The following is a 13,968-nucleotide window of genomic DNA, read 5'->3' on the forward strand; positions in this document are numbered from 1 at the left end:
GAGAAAGAGAATCAGATCATCACTCTGGTGCATGTGACACCAGGGATCAAACTCAGGACTTCATGATTTTAAATCTAGTGTTCTAGTTACTGCACCACTTCCTCAGGCTGCTAAATGTAGCTGTTATGATCTTATCAATTGCATCCACATCTAGATAGTGGAAAGGGAATTAACAGGCAAGTATCCTGGTCAATTTTATGTCTTGGGCAGGTTGTTTTCTGCCCCCTCTCTTTTTGGGATTCCTCTCCAATAGCTCACTGTGAGCAACTTGCTCACAGTGATTTCTTCTGGCTACTAGTAAAACTGAACCCCACCAGGCCCTGCCAGGCCTCAGCAGCATCACCACAAAATCTTTGTGTTGGTTTTAGCTACACTACACTTCTCTGCCTTGGAATCAGGATGAATTACTGTCCCTCTTTTCACCCCTGTCTGCTTGCATTGTTGCCACTCAAAGAAATTAATCAGGTTTATTAAGCATGACCTCTCCTTTGTGAGCCCTGCTCCCAGTCTGCTGATCTGTACCTGTCTGCTGCTCTCCTAGCTCAGTCCCAGTCCTTGGCTCTCTGGTGGGGGCAGGGACAGCCAACCGGGTGGCCACATCTTTTGTTGTTTGCAGAGACTGATGCACCGGGCTGGATAGGACAAAGGCAGGACACTCTGCTGTAGTAAGAGCAAAAGACCCTTTGTTGCCATGGCTGTGGAAAAAGAAAAAGGAACAAAAAAGATAAATGTTGCATCCAAATACACCAATAATTAACACTTAGTATTACGGGTATAAAAAGCACTCAGTATTAAATTACTATGATCAAAATAGCTATTCTTCATTCAGCCCTATTTCTTCTGGCATTGTGGCTTGGTAGTTAAGTATGTGAATTGGAAGCTGACAGGCTGGGTCTAAATCCTGGCTCTGGTATTTACCACCTCTGTAACTTCAGGCAAGTTAATCAAGCTCCTGAATCTTACTTTCAGCTGTGCAAAGCAGAGAGAATAAGAGTATATAACACATGTGGTTAAATGAGTTCATTCTGGGGGTCGGGCGGTGGCGCAGTGGGTTAAGCGCATGTGGCGCAAAGTGCAGGGACCAGAGTAAGAATCCAGGTTCGAGCCCCCGGCTCCCCACCTGCAGGGGAGTTGCTTCACAGGCGGTGAAGCAGGTCTGCAGGTGTCTATCTTTCTCTCCCCTTCTCTGTCTTCCCCTCCTCTCTCCATTTCTCTCTGTCCTATCCAACAACGAATTGCGTCAACAAGGGCAATAATAACCACAACGAAGCTACAACAAGGGCAACAAAAGGGGGAAAAAAATGGCCTCCAGGAGCAGTGGATTCATGGTGCAGGCACCGAGCCCAGCAATAACCCTGGAGGAGGAAAAAAAAAATGCGTTCATTCTATGTTTATAAGCCATTTAAACATGGCCTGCCACATAATAAACACTAAAGAGACATCACATTCATATATATCAAATTTAGGGCTTTATATACATTGGTTACCAAATGTAGCCCTCAAAACAAACTTGTAACATGAATATTATTAATATCTTAGTTATCAGGTGATAAAATCAGTACTCAGAGAGGGTAGTAACTTCCTAAAGATCATGTAACAAAAAAAAACCAGCAGAACCCAGTTCTGTCTGACTCTAAAACCATGTGTTTCCTCTGATCCAAGTCAATGCTTACATGAACTCCTAGCAAGAAGAGATCAATAGCACACTGTTGGTGTCTGTTTCACAAATTTTTTTCTCCTTTTAGTCACAATTGAAACTCAGGACCTCATGCCTGAAAAGTCCAGTGCTTTATCCACTACTGTATCACCTCCTCCTGGGTAGCTTATCAAAACTTGTTTAGTATTCAGAGGTAACTCAATGCCTAAACAACTTCCTGAGGGGGGAAAATAATGAAACTCAGTGACCTGGGAGGCAGCACAGTGGGTAAAAGCAATGAACTCTGAAGGATAAGGTCCTGAGTTTAATCCCTGTCCTTACATGGGCTGGAGTAATGCTCTGGTTCTTGCTCTCTTTCTCTCCCTAACATTAATTAACCAGACAGATAGAAGATAGATGATAGATAGATAGATAGATAGATAGAGACTCAGTCTTACAGAATCTCTGAGCAAGTGAAGAGTCTAGCTATACCATTAATTACAACCATTCCATAAGTTCAAACTTGGGCAAGACACTAGGCTTCGTATAACCTTTGCCATAACCTCTTTCCATCTCACCCTCCTTTCCTTGTCCCTCTAACATATGGCTAGTTCCTAATGGTTCACTCCTGTGCCTCTCCCCCAAACATATTTGCAGCCAGGTAAGAGCTGACTGGGTTCATCGTGGAATCCAAGAAACACAATCCTGACTCTTAAGTGAGATATAGCATACTGTTAGGCCCTCCCCAGGCCACATACACACCAGTTCAAAATGTGAGAGTTCTATCATATGACAGCAAGCAATGCTAGCTGGACCGCTCCCCCTAGGCCTAAGCTGAAGTTCCTCTTCCTCTGCCCTGTCTACACAGAACTGCCTATTTTTTCCTCTTCACAGCCCAGGAGACTCCCAAATGAGCAACAGAGCAGAAGGAAAATGACCGGGTATTCATTCTTTTTTTTTTTCTTCCCAGAGTAATGCTCAGAATTGATTTATGGTGGGAATTAAAGCTAGAACTGGGTCAGAACTTGGATAGTGTTCTGCTTTGTCATGTGCATGATCCAGATTTGAGTCCAACCTCTACCACACTGAAGAAAGCTTTGGTGCTTGGTCTCTTTCTCCCTCCCTATCTCCCTGTCTCAGAGCAATGTATCTAAGTACGTTATAACCGGTGGTGCACAGTAATGGTTGCTATTGTCAGACATTGTGGGAGGTTTTTTTAAAAAATATATATTCATGTAAAGTATACTTAGTTTCTCTCTCTAAATTTCAGTTCTGAAGGTTTCACACCCTGGGAGCATTAAACATTCAGTGTTGGGAAATTAGGATGGTTAGTCACCCTATTAAGGCAGCTGACCCAGAGCAGATGGAGGTGTCCAACCTGGGAGAAGAAGATGACTTTCCCACAACCCTTCCCAGTATGCTGGATTTACAGGCCAGGCTGACAGCTCCTCCTAGGGCACCAGGAAAGGGCTGGGTTAGACTGAGGTGTGAGGCTAAGACTGACACCTAGAGATCATAAGGAAAACTGCAGTCTGGTAATCATCCACCAAACCCTTCAGACCTTAGTTGAGCCAATCTAAAAGTGTGCCAATCCTGAGCTGACAGCACAATGGTTATGCAAAAACACTTTAATGTCTGAGGCTTTGAGGTCCCATGTTCAGTTCCTAGAACCTTCATAAGCCAAAGCTGAGCAATGCTCTGGTAAAAAAAAAAAAAAAATCAGGGTAGGGGTAGATAGCATAATGGTTATACTAAGAGACTCTCATGCCTAAGGCTCTAAAGTCCCAGGTTCAATCCTCTGCACCAGAGCTAAGCAGTGCTCTCTGGTGAAAAGAAATCATGACAATCCTGTGTTAGGTACTAGAAGTTTCAAATGATGGTAGGAACACTTAAAGAAAGTATACACTTATTTTAAAAAGGCTTTCAGGCAAGAAAGAACAGCAAGAGAACAGTTCTGAGTGGGAAGAAGGATGTAACTTTCAAAAAACTATAGTATGAAGATGAAGGGTAATGGCAACAAAACAAACAAAAAACAAGGCATGGAGATAGCATAATGGTTATGGAAAAGATTTTCATGCCTTGGCTCTGAGGTCCCAGATTTAATCCCTGGCACCACCAAAGGCAGACTTGAGAAGTTCTCTAAAAGGAAAAAAATAATAATATATGTGTGTGTGTGTGTGTGTGTGTGTGTGTGTGTGTGTGTGTGTGTGTGTGTATGTGTATGGCTAGACACTAGAGACTAATTGACTATGAGATGTTTTCTTGGAAGGAGGTGGTCCTTTACCATAAGTGTAACCACAGTACACAGTATATATATTGGAATACTCTGCTATAAGAAATGATAAAATCTTCTCTTTTGCTACAACATGAATGGATATGGATAGAATCACAGCAAGTGAAATGAACCAGAAGAAGGATGAATATGGATAATCTCACTCACAGATGGGACCTAAGAAACAAAGCAAAGAACAATACAGAATGTAACCTCAATGGACTCTGGTCTATTGCAGCAAAACTGGGGGCTCAGAAAGGGAAGGAAGAAGGATTACTAAGGGGGTGTCAGAGGATCCATGACCTCTATGTGAAACAAGATGGATTTGATGGAGGATGAGATGTACTGATATCTTGGGGAAATGTGGAAATGTATTCTCCTGACAACAGTTCTGTAAATCATCATTCCCTCAAGCAAGTGATATGGAAGTTGGAAAAGAAAAAGATATCACCAGAGCACAAGTTGGGGGGGGGGGGGAAGAGGAGGAGATGATGATAATGATGAACTCAGTTAAGTGAGTTCACTAATGATGTCAGCACTGGTAGGAACCAGAACCCTAATGTCATCTTATCTGGATGCCATTTTCTTCTAGTGACAGGAAAAGTGAAGAGGGTGCTATATCTAGATCTTAAGATTTGGTGATGGAAAATACCAACTAATGGTTCCCATTCCCATTCTACAGATAGCAAAGGCCTCCAGAGCACATGTATAGACAGACCCCTGCCCTAGAGCTATGGAAATGAAACTACAAAGGGTGCAAGAAGTCATGTAGTCTAATTAAGGGTAGGTTCCAGCCACCCTGAACTGGAATAAGGAAGTCAGAAAATGAATAAAAGAGTATAAATGATAATTCAATATCAGAACTGTTTTATGTCTAGAAGTCTTGGGGGTGTAGGGGGTTGTAGATAGCATGATTATGCAAAGTGTTCTTATGCCTGAGGCTCCAAAGAACCAGGTTCAGTCCCCAGCACCACCATAAACCAGAACTGAGCAGTGCTCTGGTAAAAAAAAAAAAAAAAAAAAAAAGAAGAAAGAAAAAAAATTAGGAAAGAAAAAAGTCTTGTCTCTAAATTATTGTTTATTTCAATTAGTCTATGGTCAATTTTACTGTATGAGTGGTCCAGGAGGTGGCACAGTGGATAAAGCACTGGATTCTCAACCATGAGGTTCTGAGTTCAATCCCCTGGCAGCACATGTACCAGAGTGATGTCTGGTTCTTCCTCTCCTCCTATCTTTCTCATGAATAAATAAATGAATGCTTTTTAAAAAAATTTACTTTATTATACACTGTTTTGCCTAAAGTCATAGCTCCATGATGACTTATCCCACCCCAAATCTACCTACTAGTGAGAGGATTCAATTACTGAAATTACTAATGAAACACATTTGTTCTCAGTGTTGTAAAAATTGTTCTCCACATAGAGAACCACTTCCCTTCTATCCTCCAATACATATAGTGATCCTAACCTTGACAATTTCTACTTGAACTGGTGAAATAGCTCCCTTGGATAGTTCACTGCTTTGTCATGTGTGACCCATGATTAACTTGAGTCCCCACCATACTGAAGAAAGTTTCAGTGTTGTGGTCTCTTTCTCTTCCTGCCTCTGTATCTCTAGCCTTTAAAAAAAAAAAATTCAATAGGCTGTAGCTCACCAGGTTAAGCGTACACAGTGTGAAGCTCAAAGATCAGCACAACGATCCCAGTTCAAGCCTCCAGCTCTCCAGCTACAAGGGGGGGTCACTTCACAGGCAGTGAAACAGGTCTGCAGGTGTCTATCTTTCTCTCCCCCTCTTCCTTTCACTCCTCTCTCAGTTTCTCTCTGTCCTATCCAACAATAAAAATAGGAAGAAGAAATGGGAAAAATGGCCTCCAGGAGCAGTGGATTCATAGTGTAGGCACTGAGCCCCAGCAATAACCCTGGGGGCAAAAAAACAAAAACTACTCTATCTTCTGCTCTCAATTTAAAAGTCATTATCTCTGAGAAGAGCTCCTTGGCCTTCTAAACAATGTTAGAAATAACAGAACTAGGAAGAAATATGGAAATGTACCCTCGTAACAAGAAAACTTCCATTAATCAACATTTATTTCTTCAATAAAGTGATATTAGAATTGGAAGGAGGAGAGTGAGGGGGAGGAGAGGAACAGTAGTAGCAGTTTGCTGCTAGCAGTAACAGTTCTATTTGACCTTCTCATATTGTCCTTGCTTCCTCAGGAGAGATAACAGTGTTATGCAAAGACTAAATGTCTGAGGCTCCAAAGTTTTAGGTTCAATCCCCCACACCACCATAAAATCAGAGCAGAAAAGTGTTCTTGCCTCACTCTGTGTATCTCTCTCCCACTCATTAAAAAATGTACAAATAAAAACAAAAAAGAAATATGGAATTCATTTATTCCTCAGCTAAACAACAAACAAACAAACAAAAACCTCCAAAGGCTTCTTCTTCTTTCTTTTTTTTAGAGTCACCAGAGCACTGGCCAACCCTGGCTGACAGTAGTACAGGGTATTGAACCTCAGACTTTAGAGCCTCAGGCATAGGAGTCTCTTTGTATAACCATTATGCTATCTACCACTTATTATCTTAGAGTAAAAGTTAAAGCCCAAACAAGATTTGTCTTGTCTGGGGTCTATGGTGGCACATCCATTACTATGTGAAAGGATGAGGCACAAGCCCCTAGTAAGGATAGAAGCTTCAGGAGCAGCAAAACCGTGCTGCAGGTGTCTCTCACTAACAAAGGAAAAGAAAAAATAATCATTGAAGGCAGTGCAGTCATTGTGCAGGCACCTACCCAGCTATAATCCTGGTAGGAAAAAAAAAAAGTTTTTTCCCTTATCACAGCTACTCACCTCCCCCAGTTGTTCTGACCTTTTTTTTTTTTAACCAGTCCCATTCCTGCCTCAAGGACTTTATACTTCCTCCTGCTCCCTCAGTTCTAAAAGAAAGGAAGATAGCAAGCAGACAAGTTAGCTAGCCCACAACGGGCTCTTTTGCTATGAGACTCAGGTTCTAGCCCAGACCCTACTGCACTGAAGGAAGCTTTGGTGCTGTGGTCTCTTTCACTTTCTGCTTCTCTGCCTTTGTCTCTGAAATAAAGGAAGGCAGGAAGAAAAAGAAAAGTCACCTTCTTGATTTTGGGGTACCAATCTGTGGTAGAGTACATGATGCATTGCTAGTATTGGTTCCCAGCACCAAAAGGCAAGTGATGTACTGCACCATGACTGAACCTTAAAAGCATTTAAGGTTCATCCATGGTGTAGCATATCATTTGTAACACACACACACACACACACACACACACACACACACACTTGGTGCAGCATTATCATTTGTAACACACACACATACAACTATGACTCCATTAGCTAAGGTGTACTTTTTGGTTAGGATCTGGCCCTTTTACTTACCTGAATAGAATAGTCAAAAATAAGAGAAAATATGTTGCCAGAAGCAGAGGGAGAAGTGGGGAGTTATTTAAAGAGCACAGAGATTCAACTGGGGATAAGGGGAAGCAGGTGATGGGGCACCTGGTTAAGTGTACACACTACAGTGCTCAAGGACCTAGGTTCCAGCACCCGGTCCCCACCTGCAGGGGGAAAGCTCTCTCTCCCCACCCCCTCTCAATTTCTCTCTGTCTCTATCCAATAATAAATAAATAAAAAGGTTTGTAAAATGTTAAAAAAAAAAAAAAAAGAACAAAGAGACCTCAATGCCTGAGGCTCCAAAGTCCCAGGTTCAATCCCCCCGTACCTCCATAAACTAGAGATGAGCAGTGCTCTTGTTTAAAAAAGAAAAAAAAAAAACTAAAATAAAATAGAGAAAAAAGAGGCAGGGATAGATAGCATGATGGTTATGCAAATAGACTCTCATGCCTGAGGCTCCAAAGTCACAGGTTCAACCCCCTACCACCACCACCATAAGCCAGAGCTGAGCAGTGCTCTGATAATAAAAATCTTGAGAAAAAAGAACAGAATCAGAGGCATCACAATCCCAGATCTCAAACTGTATTATAGGGCCATTGTCATCAAAACTGCTTGGTACTGGAACATGAACAGACACACTGACCAGTGGAATAGAATTGAGAGCCCAGAAATGAGGCCCCACACGTATGGACATCTAATCTTTGACAAAGGGGCCCAGACTATTACATGGGGAAAGCAGAGTCTCTTCAACAAATGGTGTTGGAAACAATGGGTTGAAACATGCAGAAGAATGAAACTGAATCACTGTATTTCACCAAATACAAAAGTAAATTCCAAGTGGATCAAGGACTTGGAGGTTAGACCAGAAACTATCAGAAACTTAGAGGAAAATATTGGCAGAACTCTTTTCCGCATAAATTTTAAAGAAATTTTCTATGAAACGAATCCAATTACAAGGAAGACTAAGGCAAGTATAAACCTATGGGACTACATCAAATTAAAAAGCTTCTTCACAGCAAAAGAAACCACTACCCAAACCAAGAGACCCCTCACAGAATGGGAGAAGATCTTTACATGCCATACATCAGATAAGAATTTAATAACCAATATCTATAAAGAGCTTGCCAGACTCAACAACAAGACAACAAATAACCCCATCCAAAAATGGGGGGAGGACTTGGACAGAATATTCACCACAGAAGAGATCCAAAAGGCTGAGAAACACATGAAAAAATGCTCCAAGTCTCTGATTGTCAGAGAAATGCAAATAAAGACAACAATGAGATATCACTTCACTCCTGTGAGAATGTCATACATCAGAAAAGGTAACAGCAGCAAATGCTGGAGAGGCTGTGGGGTCAAAGGAACCCTCCTGCACTACTGGTGGGAATGTCAGTTGGTCCAACCTCTGTGGAGAACAGTCTGGAGAACTCTCAGAAGGCTAAAAATGGACCTACCTTATGACCCTGCAATTCCCCTCCTGGGGATAGATCCTAAGGAACCCAACACATCCATCCAAAAAGATCTGTGTACACATATGTTCTTGGCAGCACAATTTGTAATAGCCAAAACCTGGAAGCAACCCAGGTGTCTAACAACAGATGAGTGGCTGAGCAAGTTGTGATATATATACACAATGGAATACTACTCAGCTGTAAAAAATGGTGACTTCACCGTTTTCAGCCGATCTTGGATGGACCTTGAAAAAATCATGTTGAGTGAAATAAGTCAGAAACAGAAGGATGAATATGGGATGATCTCACTCTCAGGCCGAAGTTGAAAAACAAGATTAGAAAAGAAAACACAAGTCGAACCTGAAATGGAATTGGAGTATTACACCAAAGTAAAAGACTCTGGGGTGGGTGTGTGGGTGGGGAGAATACAGGTCCATGAAAGATGATGAATGACATAGTGGGGGTTGTATTGTTAAATGGGAATCTGGGGAATGTTATGCATGTATAAACTATTGTATTTACTGTTGAATGTAAAGCATTAATTCCCCAATAAAGAAATAAATTATTTTTAAAAAAATTTTTTAAAGAGATTATGCTCCATAGTCCCAGGTTCAATAACCTATATCACCATAAACCAGAGCTGAACAATGCTCTGGTAAAAAATACAAAATACAAATAAAATAAAACTTAAGAATCCCATCTATGGAAAATGGTGAGGGATATACAATATGAATGTCATTAACACTACCACTGCACTATACACTTAAAACTGATATATGCCTCATCCAAAAAATAAACTTTTTTTTTTTTTGGTACTCATTTGGAATCTTGATGATGACAGCTGAGACAGAAGATAGAAAACAGCTCTTGGGAGTGGGGTTAAGTGCACATGGTGTGAAGTGCAAGGACCCCTGCAAGGAAGTCCCTTCACAGGCGGTAAAGCAGGTCTGCAGGTGTCTATTTTTCTCTCCCTCTCTCCGTCTTCCCCTCCTCTCTTCATTTCTCTCTGTCCTATCTAACGACGACGACATCAATAACAACAGCAATAATAACTAAAACAACAATAAAAAAACAAGGGCAACAAGAAGGAGAAAATAAATAAATATTTTTTAAAATTTTTAAAAAAGAAAACAGCTCTCACAGGGAGCCAGGCACCTGGTTAAGTGCACACATTACAGTGTGCAAGGTCTCAGGTTCAAGCCCCTGGTCCCCACTGGCAAGGGAAAAGCTTCAAAAGTAATGAAGCAGGGCTGCAAGTGTCTTTCTGTCTCTTTCCCTATCTCCCTCTCCTCTCTCAATTTCTCTCCATCTCTATCCAATAATAAATAAATAAAATAAAAATTTTAAAAAGATTAGTGGAAAGCGCATGGACCGGCATCAGGATCCTGGTTGGAGCCACCGGCTCCCCACCTGCAAGGGGTTCCTTTCACAGGCGGTGAAGCAGGTCTGCAGGTGTCTCTCTTTCTCTCCCCCTCTCTGTCTTCCCCTCCTTTCTCCATTTCTCTCTGTCCTATCCAACAGCAGTAACAACAATAATAACAATGACGATAAACATCAAGGGCAACAAAAGGGGGGGATAAAAAAAATAAAAAGGATTGATTCTTTACAATAAATAAACGAGTGTCTGAATGAATGAATAAGTAAATAAATAAATCAATAAACAAACAAATAGAAAACTTTTCTCTGGTCCTTCGTTTTGAAAAAATCTAGCACACCACAAACTGAGAGGAGGCCCGGGCTGGCCAAGAAGGCCGGCGTTTCCGGGAGCCCGGTCCAAGATCGCGAGGGGTGGGGGCAGGGTGCGGCCAAGAGGCGTGACCTCCTCCCGGACAGCAAGGGGGAGAGGCGGGGAGGGGCTCAGCGGCTGGAGGGATAGGCTCGGAGGACTCCTGCTGCGAAAGAACATTCCACTGGGTTTAGATTCCACGGGAACAAGGAACCAGCAGTAGAGTAGAAAGTGAAGTCTGACCTGAAGGAAGATCAATTCCTAAGAGCCCTCACTCCTAGCTGGTTTCTTCAGAGCCTAATGTGTCTTGGATCGGGATCAGGAAAACCTTTCCTTTCTTTCAGATAGCTCCCACTGAGCTTCCAAAAATCTAATCTAATCTAGCTAATCTAATCTCTGGAGCAGATGGGAAGTGAAGGACATGGAGTCCTTTTTTCTGCTCTCTCACTCAAGCCTGGGGTTTTTGAATGGAGCCCTCTTCTGTAGGACCAAAGGCTTAGAGGCATTAGAATTGTCCACTGAGGGAGTCAGGCGGTAGCGCAGCGGGTTAAGTGCAAGTGGCGTAAAGTGCATGTGGCGCAAAACTCGAGGGAGGGCTTAAAGATCCCGGTTTGAGCCCCCGGCACCCCACCTGCAGGAGAGTTGCTTCACAGGCGGTGAAGCAGGTCTACAGGTGTCTTTCTCTCCCCCTCTCTGTCTTCCCCTCTGCCATTTTTCTCTGTCCTATCTAACAACGACTACAATAACTACAACAACAGTGAAAAACAAAGGCAACAAAAGGGAAAATAAATAAATAAATAAATAAATAAAACTGTCCACTGATACCCTGACTTTGGCAGTTGGGCCATAGAGAGCCTACTCTGAGTCAGCCCACAAAAAGCCGTTTCTAGGACCCTTTCCCCAGAATCTGCAACCAAAGCCAGAGCTTGATTGTAGAATGAGATTGAGTAGGCCTGTGTCTATTATTCTATCCCTCTCCCACAACACATACATACGCACACATTTTTAAAGATTTATTAATATGGGCAGGGAGGGGTAGATAGCATAATGGTTATGGAAAAAGACTCTCTTGCCTGAAGCTTCAAAGCCCAGGTTTAATACCCCACACCACCATAAGCCAGAGCTGATCAGTGCTCTGGTAAAAAAAAAAAAAAAAAAAAAAATTATTAATGAGAGCAAAGAAGACAACCTTGCTCATAACTCGCAGCTGTAACTAAGCCAGGGATTGATCTCAGAACTTGATGCTTGAGACTCCAAGACTTAGCCATTGTGCTACCTCCCACCAAGTTCACCTGTGTCCACTATTCCCTACTGCACTATTATCCCTCTTCTTATGTCATTGTACCCCTTTCTGCTTTGTATGCCCTCACCTCCTACACCAGACTTGGGTTAAACAGGGTAAAACCTAGATCCCTTACTAGACTGCTGTATATACCATTTATCATAACCCTATGAAATAGGTACTACTATGCCCATTTTTTTTTTTTTACTATGCCCATTTTTATAGATGGAGGAACTAAACCTCAGAATGCTGTTCAGATAGGTAGTAAGTTTGGAGGTAGATTTCAAATCTAGGTCTGTCTGCCTTTTGGGACCTATGTTTTCACATTCACTTGTCTGCAGAATAGCATAAAGTGTTTCTTACTGTTGGAAGATGGAGGTCCAAGCCAACATTGTTCTCAGCATGGGCAATTTACGGGAATAAGAAAGGAACCAGGTGGAACAGTTTTAGGGAAATGAGGCGGAGGAATAAAGTTTGGGAAAACAGGTAGTTACTGAAACTTACATGAAACTAATAGGAAGTTGGAAAATTTTTAGAAACCCCCTGTCCTGATGGGAACTGTATGATGTTTAATTACTTAATAATTACTGCTTGCTCAATGTGCTCAGAAATTCCTATAAATGAAGCTCAGTAGTTGGGGTCTGGGTCGTCGGCACCTGGAGCAGCTGAGTCTGTGTCCGTGATGGGGCCCGACCCTAGCCTGGGCTAAAAATAAAACTCCTTTGTGCTTGCATGCCCAATCTTGTCTATTGGTGGTCTGTTGGGAAGCCCACCCAGCACAATATTACCATCAGCTTCTGGATGTGCCCTCCTGGGTGCAGACCCAAATACCCAGTCAGTCTTTGTTTTTTCTAAGCTTCTCCCCCCAGTCATATCCCCTCCCTCTTGCCCATGAAACTCCATTGTAAATTATCACATCTGGCTGCCTGACAAAAGAATCTCTCTTGCATTGCCATGAACCATAGCACCCACCACAAATCCTCCCTAACTTTATACTATATTGCTTCTCTGAGAGGTTGGTTCACACTCCTGAGTTTTTGTGTATACCACTTGTCCTTGGTATGTTATTCCCAGATCCTACAATAACCACCAGCTAACCTCACAGAAGATACATAATCTCCTAAGGTCAGAGATCTGACACAACTCTGGGTCTCAACCCCCCCCCCCCAAAAAAAAAAAAACCCTCTGGCCAGAAGCCCATCAGGATATTGCAAAAAGCAAAACAAACAAATAAATAATAAATAAAGGGGGAGTTGTTTTTTGTGGTGAGCTTGATTTCTACCCTAGCAGGGTTGAAAGGATAGGAAATGACATTGGAGCTCCAGTGGCGCAATTGGTTAGCACAGTACTTAGACAGGAAAGGACATCAGTGCAGTTATTCCGTTTAGGTTCTAGTCCTTGTCTGTTTTGTTTTGTTTTGTTTTTCTCTCTCTCAGTCTTGGAACTAGGACTACAGATGTTGGGAAAAAGTGGAGTTGAAAAGAGACGTACTCGAGAGAGGGGAAAACAAGAAAAAAGAAAGACCTGTAGAAGCCATATATTGTATATTGAATAAATGATCTCTCTTCCTAATGTATCAATTTTTCCGGAGCATTTTGGGGAAAGAATGAATATAAGAATGAATATAAGAATATTTTCATTTAAGTTTTAAAGGACTACTAGTACCTAAAAGTAAAGTTCTCTAGTTTTAGTAAACTAAAGCACATGATATTGCTAAGAAATCTGTGTTGAGTGGGGGGGTAGACAGCATACTGCCTATGCAAAGAAACTCTTATGCCTAAGGCTACAAAAGTTTCAAGTTCAATTGCCCTGCACTAGCCAGAGATGATCAATGCTCTGTAAAATAAATAACCAGAAAGGAAAGGAAAGGAAAAAGGAAAAAAGGAAAAAGGAAAGGAAAGGAAAGGAAATAGAAGAGAAGAGAAAAAAGAAATTTCATACTTCAGGGAACATTTGGGCTCCTCTCCCAACCGGGGCTGACTCCTTTACTCTGCGGCTGGAGGAATGACTGAACTCAAGAGCCTGGAACTGAACGAAGACAGAGGCTCTGTGTCCCAGGGCGTGACTCGGCCAGAGGTCCTGGGAAGGCGCAGTCCGGTGTTCCCGTGCACCCTGGGGGACTGGCGCGGGGAGGGAGGAAGGAGAACGCGGCCACTGGCCCCACCCCGTCTGGCCCCG

The sequence above is a fragment of the Erinaceus europaeus genome, unplaced genomic scaffold, assembly GCF_950295315.1.
Source record: "Erinaceus europaeus unplaced genomic scaffold, mEriEur2.1 scaffold_275, whole genome shotgun sequence".
Taxonomy (NCBI): domain Eukaryota; kingdom Metazoa; phylum Chordata; class Mammalia; order Eulipotyphla; family Erinaceidae; genus Erinaceus; species Erinaceus europaeus.